The 12,012-nt window shown below is 46.1% G+C and overlaps 1 pseudogene; it reads left to right on the top strand.

Annotated features, from left to right (window-relative positions):
* The window catches only part of LOC117354953, a 329,542-nt pseudogene that overhangs the window by 291,927 nt on the left and 25,603 nt on the right, over nt 1–12,012 (top strand).

Genomic DNA, 12,012 nt, shown 5'->3' with positions numbered 1-12,012 from the left:
AAATAAAACTTAGCTCTGCCGAGCACGTAGGTCCATCTACAGATGGTCTGCGCATGCGTTGGGATCGCTATAGAGGGATCTGGGCAGGCGGCTGGAGGCGTGATTCCAATTGCCCTCATTTGCATGAGGGCGATTCGTGAATCAGCCCCCCAGACACGGATCGGATCCCTCATAGATCGGATCCGATTCGTGCCTTTAGTGAATCTAGCCCTATGACTCGGTGTCTTTTGAGGTTCAGGTTGATAATCTGTTTAAAAAAGTTTTCTTTAAACTGAAACAGTTACTTATTTACCAAGAACGCAGCTAAACAGTTGGGGGTGGGGAAAAGAGAGGAGAAACACAGATTGACTTCAATAATATATCTTCTGTTCTGGAACAATCTATAGTGGATGCTTCTGAGAGAGCAACCTTATTAGTATCATTTGGTTTTGAACAAGATATGAATATGGTCTTAAGACTTTACTTTAAAAAAAACTCTCGTATCCCCTTTGAAGGGCAAAGAATTTGGGTCTATCCAGATGTTGCAAAGACCACACAAGAACTGAGAAGAATGTTTCTGACTTGAAGACAAGAGACCATTAATACAGGAGCGACATTTTGCTGGCGCCTAACCATGTAAATGCCCGACTCGAAAAATGGGATCTAAATATGTTTTTTATTCCCCTGCACAACTGAAGGACTTCCTTGATTTAAAGAAAATCATCCGAGAGTGATGTTGGGCTATGAATGGTATCACATTAGGCCTTTTCCATTTTGCATTTGACTTCTATTAATCTCCTTGTTTTTTTTCCTTTTGACCACTCCCCACTAATTGGAAGGGTAAACTTTTATACTTACTTTGACAAAATTTACTTTTTTTTTTCCTTATATATTGTTTATTTCTGGGTTTCCTGTAACAAGTGTTTTGTCTTGTGAATTATCTTTGAAATGTTAATAAAGGAAAAAAACACCTGAGACAGTTACAATTTATTAGCTCTTATTTTCATGAATATCATTTTTGGCATTTTGTTTAGAGTTTGATTTTGTCCCAATTAGATTATTGTAGCATTTTATATTAAGATATTAGTGTCAAACTAAGGAATAGGATACTATCATTGTAGAAATACGGCTGCTCAAATGATATTTAGAGAGGGTAAGTTCACTCAAGTGTCACCTTTGTTCTGAGAGCTTCCTTGGTCATAATTTCAAGCTCAAATAGATTCCGTACAAACGTAAAGAAGTTCTTCTTCACCCAGAGAGTGGTGGAAAACTGAAACGCTCTCCCGGAGGCTGTCATAGGGGAAAACACCCTCCAGGGATTCAAGACAAAGTTGGACAAGTTCCTGCTGAACCAGGTAAGGCTAGTCTCAGTTAGGGCGCTGGTCCTTGACCAAAAGGGCCACTGCGTGAGTGGACTGCTAGGCATGACCCAGGAGTGGCATTCCTTATGCTCTTAAAAATTTTTTTTAGATTGACCTCACCACAGGTTTTTTTTTAACTAATATTGTTACCAACTAGTCAAACATCTCACAGACTAAAAATATATCTTGTAAACTCTTTTTCGTATCAATCTATACAAATAATTACTTTTTATTGTAAACCACTCTGAACCTATTTGTAGGGATAAAGCAGTTTATAAATATTAATTTAGATTAGGTTAGATATAACTAGGTCTGTACTCAATTAAAATGTTTAATCACGTAAAGTACCCCCTCAAATTTCCTCTCGTATAGTGCATATAAGTGGTAAATGACCACGATAATTATCCCATTTACTACCTCTATCTCAGAAGTTACCCCCAAAGCAACAGAAGTACTAAATCGGATGGAGCAATGGATGACTGAATTCAAACTGAAGCTAAACTCAGAAAAAAAAAATTTTTTTATACCATCGCCACCCCCACTTGATACTAAAGCATCAATAACCTTAGTTATCCCATTCAACCCACTATGAAGGTATTGGGAGTAACACTGGACCAGAGTCTGACCATGAAAGACCAGGTAGACTCCTTGATTAGAAAGATCTTTCTCACCCTCTGGAAGCTTCGGTCCATCGGAGCTTACTTCGATGTCTCATGATTTTGAATTCTGGTACAGTCCCTTATACTGAGTCAACTCGATTATTGTAACATCGCCTACTTGGCACTCTCCCAGAAGAATATGCGGCGATTGCAACTGGTAGAAAATGCAGCGTTTAGACTACTTTGTGGACTGAAGAAATTTGATCACGTAACACCATCCTATCGACTTCTACACTGGCTACCGATGGAAGCACGTGTGAAGTTCAAGTTTGGTTGTTTTTGCTTCAAGGTACTTTACGGCTTAGCCCCTAAATATATAACAGACCTTTTCTCTTTCACAACCAACAGTCATAGGAGAAGTTCACATCCGAACTTTGTTTCTCCATCGGTTAGAGGTTGTAAATTTAAAAGTCATCACCAACATCTTTTCTCACATCAAGCAGCATTATGGGGTAAAGATCTAGAACAACTGCTCGTGCCTACTATTTATACGGAATTCAAGAAACGCCTAAAAACACATCTGTTCCTGAAGTACTTAGGTAACTGACCTATAAGATCTTAGTCCTCAACAAATGATCTTTAGAACTGTTATTCACTAACTCTGAACTTTGTTGATTCCACTCAATCTGTACAGTACAGTACTCCCCCAATATTCACGGGGGGTCTGTTCCAGGAACCCCCACAAATCTTGAAAAACCGCAAATATGTTTTTTAGCAGGGGAGACAGGGAGAGCAGCCGGAGCGCTGGCGAGTAAAGAAAATCACTCGCGGTATGCTCCGACCGCCTTTTCCTGCCCTAAAGTTGGGCCTCATCAATCAGGAGCTGCTTTGATTGTTGAGGCCCTACTTTAGTGCAGTAAGAGGCGGTCGGAGCATACCACGAGTGATTTCAGTTCTTTGTTTTCCGTGGAGCGGAGAAGCCATCTTTTGGTTATCTCTTTACACACCTTTCAGCGTGTATAGTATGCGTTTTAACATATATATATATTATATGCATTTATTTTCTGTGTATATTCACAGTCCTCCATAGCCCCAGGTACGTTAGATAGATTGTGAGCCCACCCGGACAGATAGGGATAATGCTTGAGTACCTGATTGTAAAAACCGCTTAGATAACCTTGATAGGCAGTATATAAAATCCTAATAAACTTGAAACTTGCATATGTTTTATGCCTTCCTAATATCTACTATAATAAAACGCTAAGCGCGCATGCGCACTGCAACCTGCGTGTTCCATGATCCGTATGTCCGTGACAGGCAGGAGTGTGCATGCACACTTACAACAGCCCCACACTCACGGTCCCCAAGGTAATGTGCGCTCTGGCCGACTCACACTCCACGCCCGAACTGGAGGGGGAGGAAAATATCGCTGCTGCTTCACAAACCTGAGTTCCTTGAATGGTTACGAGCAGCGGCGCCTCCTCTCACGAGCCCCCAGCGCTGCTTTCAACTCCTGCTGCACGGGGCCCACGCTGTTCAGTCTAGGAAGCAGCTGGGCTGAGCCAGCTGACAGTAGCGGCGGGAGATACAAACTGCAGAAAAAGGAGGCGGGACTGGTGGCCTCACGCACGGCACGCATAGACGGCATGGGGACCCAGTGAGAGGAGGCCAGCATCAGCGACTGCTGGATCAGAGACCAGACCTTCCCCACCCGAAGCCCTGTGCCCGCTTATCACACATGCCTCTAAACTCCCACGCAGCCGACCTTGGAATCGCGCACGAGAGCCCCACCCCGATCGGCTCCTGCAAGCCGATGATGCACGGGGCTTAGATGGCCGGCCGAAGTACCGGAATCGACGCTGCAAAAACGGGGGATCCCCCGATGCGCCAGTAGCCCTGCATACCGCTCCGAGGACCAGTAAGCCAACAAAGAGGAAAGCCCTGAGCACCGCCCATAACACCCGTCGTTTAGAACCGGCCCCGTGTACTGCACAGGGAAGTGGAGGGGGAGGGAATGCTGCTGCTGCACAGGGAAGGGGGGAGGGAAATGCTGCAGCACAGGAAAGGGGGGGAGAGAGATAGGGAGTCAGGGAGTAACTTGCTTTGCTTGTGGGGGGAGGGGTGTGCTGGGGGGCAGGGGAGTTTGCTTTGGTGGGGAGACAGATTTTAAGCAGTTTAATGTTTTGGTAGTGAAATTAAATAAAGAATTAAGGTGGGCAGAGGTGAAATGCAAAAACCCCCCCCAAAAAACATTAGTCACCCATAAAAGAGTTTAAAAAAATGCAAATCACTAATAATAAAACCCTAAGCGCGCATGCGCACTCCTACCTGCTTAATCTGTGATCAAAGAAAGGCAGGCAGGGGACCACAGAGAGAGACAGACAGGCAGCGCACAAGAACGAAAGACAGCGGGCAGGGAGAGAGACAGAAAGAAAGACAGACAGACAGGGGCCAGAGAGAGAGAGACAGACAGACAGACTGAAAGAAAGACAGACAGAGGGAGGGAGAGAGAGAGATAGAAAAAAAAAAAAGTGGGAAGAAGACAGACAGAAAGAAAGGAAGAAAGAGACAGGGGCAGGGAGAGACACAGACAGACAGACATATATTCTAGCACCCGTTAATGTAATGGGCTTAAACACTAGTTATATTATATTTTCATTTATTTTATTTTCCAGTATTGCCTAAAGGAGTTAATTTAGACCTTGGCCTACTAGCCTCCTTCAGTGGGCATTGTCTTCCCAATGGTCTCAAGCAACTGGTCTTCTCTCTCAGTGCTTGTTCGTGACACCAGAACTCATAAACTTGACCACCATGGATGTGAGAAAAGGTACACAAGAGGTAAAAAAAATAATTAGTATCTGCCGGGACAGGAGATAGGAGGAATCCCTCATGTCCTGGCCTACCACTACACCATCAAAGTGGGAAGAGGATACAGGGCAGGGAGGGGGGACAGGGTGCAGAGCCTGGCAGGGAGGGGGGCTGACTGCATAGCCTGGTAGGGCAAGGAGGGAAGGGGACTGGGTTCAGAGCTTTGCAGAGCATGGAGGGAAAGGGGCTGGGTGCAGAACCAGGCATTGAGGGGGCCTGAGTGTAGAGCCTGGCAGAGGAGGGCGTTGGGGAGGGAACACTAGGTACAAATCCTGACAGGACATGGCACTTGAATATTAAGCCCCCATTTTATATTCGAGTCAACCGTTTTCCTCATTTGGGGGGGGAGAATTGGGGGTCTCGACTTATATTCGGATTGACTTATATTTGAGTATCACACAGAAAATATCACAGGTTTCACGTCCTGAAAAGTCATCATTAATTCTCAGCTCTGCCTTTCGTCCTGGCGACAGCTCTTCGCACCTTCACAAAAGTGAAGGTTGTAGCAGTTCATCTGCACAAGATGGGACTGCAAGTGCATCTCTATCTGGATGACTGGCTGATCAGGGGCCCCTCATCCGACGGTTGACACATAGTGGATCAGGTGATCTGAGTCCTGGAAGATCTAGGGTGGAATATGAATTACAGAAAGCCATTTGACGCCAACTCAATTCCTGGAGTACTTGGGAGTCTTGTTTGACATGGCTGATGGCCATGTCCGTCTTCCAGCAGCCACAATAGATGTGGTTCCTGGGTGAGGATCCACCTGCGTCCTCTCCAGCATGCAGTGCTCTCGAGCTGGTCTCCACGGATGTATGCTTTACAGAAGTTTCTACCTTGGACCTTGGAAGCTTGGGCCAGCATAGATTGGTGGCTCCACTCTCAGTCCCTATCTAAGGGTATGCCTTTTTGGATAGTTTCCTGATTGGTTGTAATGACAGATGCCAGTCTCCATAGCTGGGAGGATCATTGCAACCGTCGAATGATTCAAGGGCATTGGTCGTTCTGTCAGAGGAATTGATCGATCAACAGGTTGGAGCTGTGTGCCTTCAGCTAGCCCTGATGAAATTGCAAAAAATCTCTGAAAGGTCAAGCGGTCAGAGTCTTCTCCAATAATGCTACAGTGGTGGCACATCAGTCACCAGGGTGGAACCAAGAGTACACCTTTGTATTTGGAGGCTGCGTGCTCTTCAACTGGGTGGAACGTCACCTGCAAGCACATGTTATGGGAGTGGACAATGTTCAAGCCAACTTCCTCAGTAGAGAGATCCTGGATCCAGGTCAGTGGACTATCTCAAAGACAGCTTTTCAAGCCATTGTTCAGCACCGTGGTCAACCATGATTTTACCTCATGGCGAGTGGGGAGAACAAGAAGATGGATAGGTTCTCCAGTCAACAATACGAGCCCAGAAGCGAGGGTCTAGACGCTCTAGTCTAGACGTGGCCTCAGGGCCTACTCTTGTATGTCTTTCCTTCCTGGCCCGTGATAGGCCGAGTTCTTCAATGGATTTCAAGTAATCAAGGAAAGTTATTCTGGTGGCCATGTAGACCATGGTATGCATATCTGATGCGTCTTCTCACAGGTCACAGCCTCCGGATGCTGGTGCATCCAGATCTCCTTTCACAGGGTCCAGTCTGCATGAAGGATCCAGATCACTTTGCTCTTAAGACATGGCTCTTGATCGTGAAGCAATAAGAGCATAAAGGGTATTCATAGGTGGTCTTTGTCACCCTTCTCAAGTCTAAGAAGTCGACTAGTCTCTGCCTACGCTAAAGCGTGGAAGGCTTTACAGCATTGATGTTCTCAGGAGCTTGTGCAACCATTTTCGACTCCAATCTCTGTCATGTTAGCTTTCCTTCAAGCTGACCTTGACAAAGGACTTACAGTACTGTGGTTTTCCTTCAGATTCAAGTTGCAGGGCTCTCTTGTTTCAGGACCCAAAACTGCAGATCTACTCATCCAGACATTGCCAGATTTCTGAAGGGTGCTCTCCGCTTCAGGCCACCAGTCAAGCCTCCGTTCCCTTCCTGGGATCTTAACGTGGTAATGCGGGTTCTTACCAAAGCTCTGTTCGAGCCACTTAAACAAGCGTCTCTATTGGATTTCACAATAAAGGCTGTTTTTCTGGTAGCTGTGACATCGGCGAGACAAGTTTCAGAGCTTCAGACCCTCTCGTATAGAGAGCCTTTCTTGAAAATCTTGGACACTGGAGTTTTTCTACACACTGTTCGTTCCTTTCTGCTAAAGGTCATTTTGGCGTTCCATATCAACTAGGAGGTCCGCTTACCTGCTTTCCAGTCCACCGGTTCTAAGAAAAAGGACTGGATTTTGAAAACGTTAGATATAAGAGTACTTTGGTATCTAGAGGTCACCAACGAGTTTCGGCTCTCTGATCTTCTGTTTGTGCTGACTCATTTGGCTAGGCGAGGCACTCCAGCCTTTGAGGCTATGATTTCCAGATGGATCCATATGGCCATTTTGTCAGCTTACCTTACCTGTGGGAAACAGTCTCCTGTGTCTGTCAAGGTGCATTCGACCAGAAGTGTAGCTTCACTGTGGGCCGAAGCTAGAGTAGTCTCCCCTAAGGAGATTTGTAAGGCAGTAACTTGGGCCACTCTGCATATATTTGCCAAATATAGAGTGGATGTTGCAGCAAGGGAGGACACTGCCTTTGAGTTCTCAGTTTTACGGGCTGGCGCAGTCAGCCCACCCTAGATTTCTGGGACTGCTTTTGTATGTCTCACTTATCCAGAATGACACACCTATTGCACTGGAAAAAGAGATTTTGTTCTTACCTCTCTTTACTAGTAGATAGTGTAGGAATGCCAGAAAGGAAACACACACACGCAGTCTTAGAGTCGAGAGGAGGCGCTGCCAGGGGCTAGCTCCGAGTCCCTTTTTATTATGCTTCTAAGCTAATGCCATCATAGTAACTCCCTCGTTTACACATCTCATGATTGGTGGGTACAAAGTTACATGATTTTACATTGGTGGATACAAAGAAAGATACATGCTTATACATCGTGATCGCTCTCCCTTTACCTCGTGATCATCCTCCAATTCAGCACTTAAACAAGGGTCTGATTAACACGTGGACAGAGCCTGACTCTTTTAACATATGCAATGCCTGTCAGCTGATGTCCTTTCCAAATAAGGACAGCTCAAATAAGATAAGCATGTGACAGTCCAAAGGTTATAATGCATACTCCTTAAGCTTTCTTGAATAACTGCGCAACCCCCTACCCCCGGAAGGCCTGTGTGTTCCCCTGACCTCCTGCACATCAATTTACTTAATATCAGCAGCCTGCAGAGAGGATCACCGGTGCTAGTGATCTTTGCAAGCTGCCATAGGTCTTCGGAGCTGTCTTCCCTCTGCCATGGTCCCGCCCCTCCTCTGACATCAGAGGCAGGATCGCAGCCCTGTCAGCCCACATCAGCCCTTTCTACAGAAAACTTCATTGGCTACCGTTTGAAGCAAGGGTCATCTTCAAATTTGCCTGCCTCTGCTTCAAAACCCTATCTGGCTGAGCCCCGATATACCTGGCACGCCACTTCGTCTTCCCAGGCTCTAACCGTACACGCAATGTCCACCTGTTTGCCTATCCCTCCCCAAAAGGATGCATCTACAAAAGATTCTTGGACAAAACCCTCTCTTTTCAAGCTGGCAAATGGAATGACTGCTTGACCACTCTCATCTCTCTTGCCCCAACTTATCTATCCTTCAGGAAATCTCTCAAATCATACCTCTTTGATAAAATCCTCTAACTCCCGCCCTCCCAACCAAACTACTAATCTCTACCTCGCCTCCCTCCCTACCCTTCCTCCCCCTCTTCTCCGGTTATTGTTCCTTTCCCCTTTCTGCATCCCCCCTTGCAACAGTTATTGGATCATTTTGTAATGGCCACTGGTTTATACCATACACTTGATAACTAATTCTCTGTACCTTCATTGCATAAATACAGTTCTTATCTCCTGTAAGCTACTCTGAACTGTTTTCTGATACTCTGTAACTTCGCTGTATATGTACAGTCTCTTCCCCTGTAAACCGCTCTGAACTGTTTTGTGGTATTGCGGTATACAAAAATAAAGTTGTTATTATTATTATTATTAAAATTGAATTCCTTATCTTTCTGCCAAAACTCACCTCCCCCCCTCCTGCCAATCTCTGTTTCTGTGGATAATGCTATCCTCCTCCCTGTCTTGTCGGCTCGCAACCTTGGGATGATCTTTGACTCCTCTCTTTCCTTCTCTGCTCAGATCCAACAAACTGCCAAATCCTGTCGCTTCCTCCTCTATAACATTACCAAAATCCATCCTCTTCTATCTGAATACACTACCAAAACCCTTGTCCACGCTCTCATCACCTTGCGCTTAGACTACCGCTACGTATTTCTCTTAGGCCTCCTGCACGCCCGTCTCTCGCTTTTTCAATCCGTTCAAAATGCTGCTGCGTGACTGATATTCCGTGAAAGCCTCTACTCTCACATTACCCCTCAAGTCGCTTCATTGGCTCCCTGTCCATTTCCGAATACAGTGTAAACTCCTCTTGCTGACTTACAAATGCATTCGCTCTGAAGCCCCCCAATATCTCTCCTCGCTTATCTCCCCCTATGCTCCCCCAATTATCTCTGCTCATCGGGCAAGCCACTCTTATCTGTACCCTTCTCTTCCACAACTCCAGACTCTGTCCCTTCTTTCTTGCAGCACCGTATGCCTGGAACAGATCAATACGCTATGCTCCATCCCTGGCAGTGTTCAAATCCACGTTAAAGGCCCACTTTTTTGAAACTGCTTTCAACTCTTAAGTCCCACTCACTGCTGTCAGATACCTATACCCACTATAATCTCCCCCAACCCTGAAATGCCCTGTCTAAATTAGATTGTAAGCTCTTCCGAGCAGGGACTGTGTCCACCTTTCAGGGCTTTAGAATTACTAAATAGTAGTACAGTAGTAGTTTGTGACTCTGGACAAGTCAGTTAACCCTCCAGTGCCCACACTTTGAAATGCCAAGAAGGCAGTATATATAAGTCAACATTCCCTTCTTCTGTATTATGTGTCCGCTTAAGGTCTCGACTGTGCAGGATCCCAAGTTGGCAGCTGCCGCAGTGTTTGTTGGGGGGAATCTCCTCCCTCAGTTTCCTCTTTGCAGGATTAGAAAGGACTTGGGGAGAAGCCGAGAGAGAGAGGGCGGAGCTTCACGCCGAAGGCTCTGCCCCTTGTAGTGCTGATTGGTCAGAATGGTCCCTGGGGCGGGAAGAGGAGTGGAAGGGTCCGCCCCCTAACATAAGGGAGAAAGGAATATCTCGCTCAGCTCTGACCAAACTCCGCCCCTTTGTGATGTCATCGGTATGTGGCTGGAAGGAAGTTGAGTCGTCCATCTTTTCTGCTCTTCTCTCTCCTCCAGTCCCTGATGTAGAGGAAGAGCCCCAAATGTCCAAAGCCGAGAGGGAAATGGCTGCAGGAGCTTCTGCTCAGGTAGAGGATCCCCCACCCCCACTTTTCCTTCTCTCTCTTTCCCTGGCAGTGGGGCTCAGCCTCCTCTTAGCTGCAGGGGGAGGGGCAAGATTGGGGGAGGGGGAAATGACACAACCACACTCAAAGGGGGTCCATACAGGGACTTAGTTTGTTCCTGGGCCAATGGAGGATTAAGTGACTTGCTCAGGGTCACCAGGTCTACAATAATGCCTGATGGTGATACAGAAGGTGCTGAATGTGTTTCTGGTTTGTGTTTCAGATGCAGGTGGCGTTTGAGGACATCGCTATCTCTTTCTCCCAGGAGGAGTGGGAATATTTAGATGAAGGGCAGAAGGAGCTTTACAGGGAGGTGATGAAGGAGAATTATGAGACTCTGATCTCCCTAGGTAAGGACTGCTTTATCTGCATCTCAAATATTCAACTAATATGAGGCATCTTTATGTACTTCCTTTGCTCCAGAAACTTCCAAGTACGATCAGGATCTCTCTGTGCTAATCTCTATCTTAAACTTACACCATGAGGGCCCATAAGACTATCTTGTGTGTCCTACAAGTTTATTTTCCCTTTGAAATAAGAGACAGATTATTCTCTGTTTCTTGAAGAGCTAAAATGCAGGGTCAGAGTAGCCCAAATGGTCAGAACCTGGGTGCAGAAGATTATCTTGTACCTGGAAGTGGTCTTCGAGACCAGAGAAAAGTAAGGTGCTGTGGTCATCGTTCTCTGCTCAGCTTATAGCATTGTCTGACACTGTGAACTACTCCAAAAGCGGCAGAATTGTCTCCAGGATCACCATGTGATAAAGAGTACACTTTGCCCTCCGTATTCGCTGTGAAAGGGGATTAACAGAACCGCAAATACAGAAAAACCGTGAATAACTTTTTCATATGTTATTCGCTGTTTTCTATTAAAAACCATCGTGAATATATTGAAATCGTGAATAACTTTTTCTATTAAAAAGCATTGTGAATATGGTGAAACCATGAATAACATGGTGGGAGACCTGGCCTGTTCCTGAAGGAGAGGCAAAACACGGTGAAGAAAGTACCTGGAATCAGCGATTTCTCTATGCAATCTGATGTAATTTGGGGGGAGGAGCCAGCTAGCTAAAAACTGTGAATAATCGAAACCATGAATGCTGAAACCGCGAATATGGAGGGAGAAGTGTAATAGAAGAAATCCTCATCAAATTATATTGCAAACTGTGTGTTGCGGCACACTAGGGTCCCTCTTGAGATTTCAGGTGTGCCGCAGCACACTGGTGAGGAGGAGAGGCACCGGCACTGGCCGACTGCCTACAGGGCGTACCTCTCGTGGCTAGAGGCACGACCTGTAGGCAATTAGCTGATGCCTGCACGTCTCCTTCTCTCCGGCCCTCTTCCCTGATGACACCCCCCAACTGGTAGGCATTTCAGGGCCTTCACACTTGCGTGGACATCGACATGATGACATCACGCATGTGCGTGACATTATCGCGGCGACATCCGCACACTTCCAGATGCCTCGAGCCACGTCTACTACATTTAGTGTGCCGTGGCTCGAGAAAGTTTGCAGGATACTGTATTAGAGGGAAGAACATCAGGTCGGGCCCTTAAAAAGTTGTCTCCCCCGCCCTCCCCAGGATCAGTGTTTGGTTTCTCCTCTTTTCAACCTTTATCTTGCTCCTCTTCTACACATCTTGGAACGGAGCTTCTGTATTCTGATAATTTGGCTCCTGCATAACAGCAGCTC

This window comes from Geotrypetes seraphini, chromosome 2, assembly GCF_902459505.1.
Source record: "Geotrypetes seraphini chromosome 2, aGeoSer1.1, whole genome shotgun sequence".
NCBI lineage: Eukaryota > Metazoa > Chordata > Amphibia > Gymnophiona > Dermophiidae > Geotrypetes > Geotrypetes seraphini.
The sequence above is the reverse complement of the archived record's forward strand: the minus strand, read 5'-3'. Positions and strand labels throughout refer to the sequence as shown.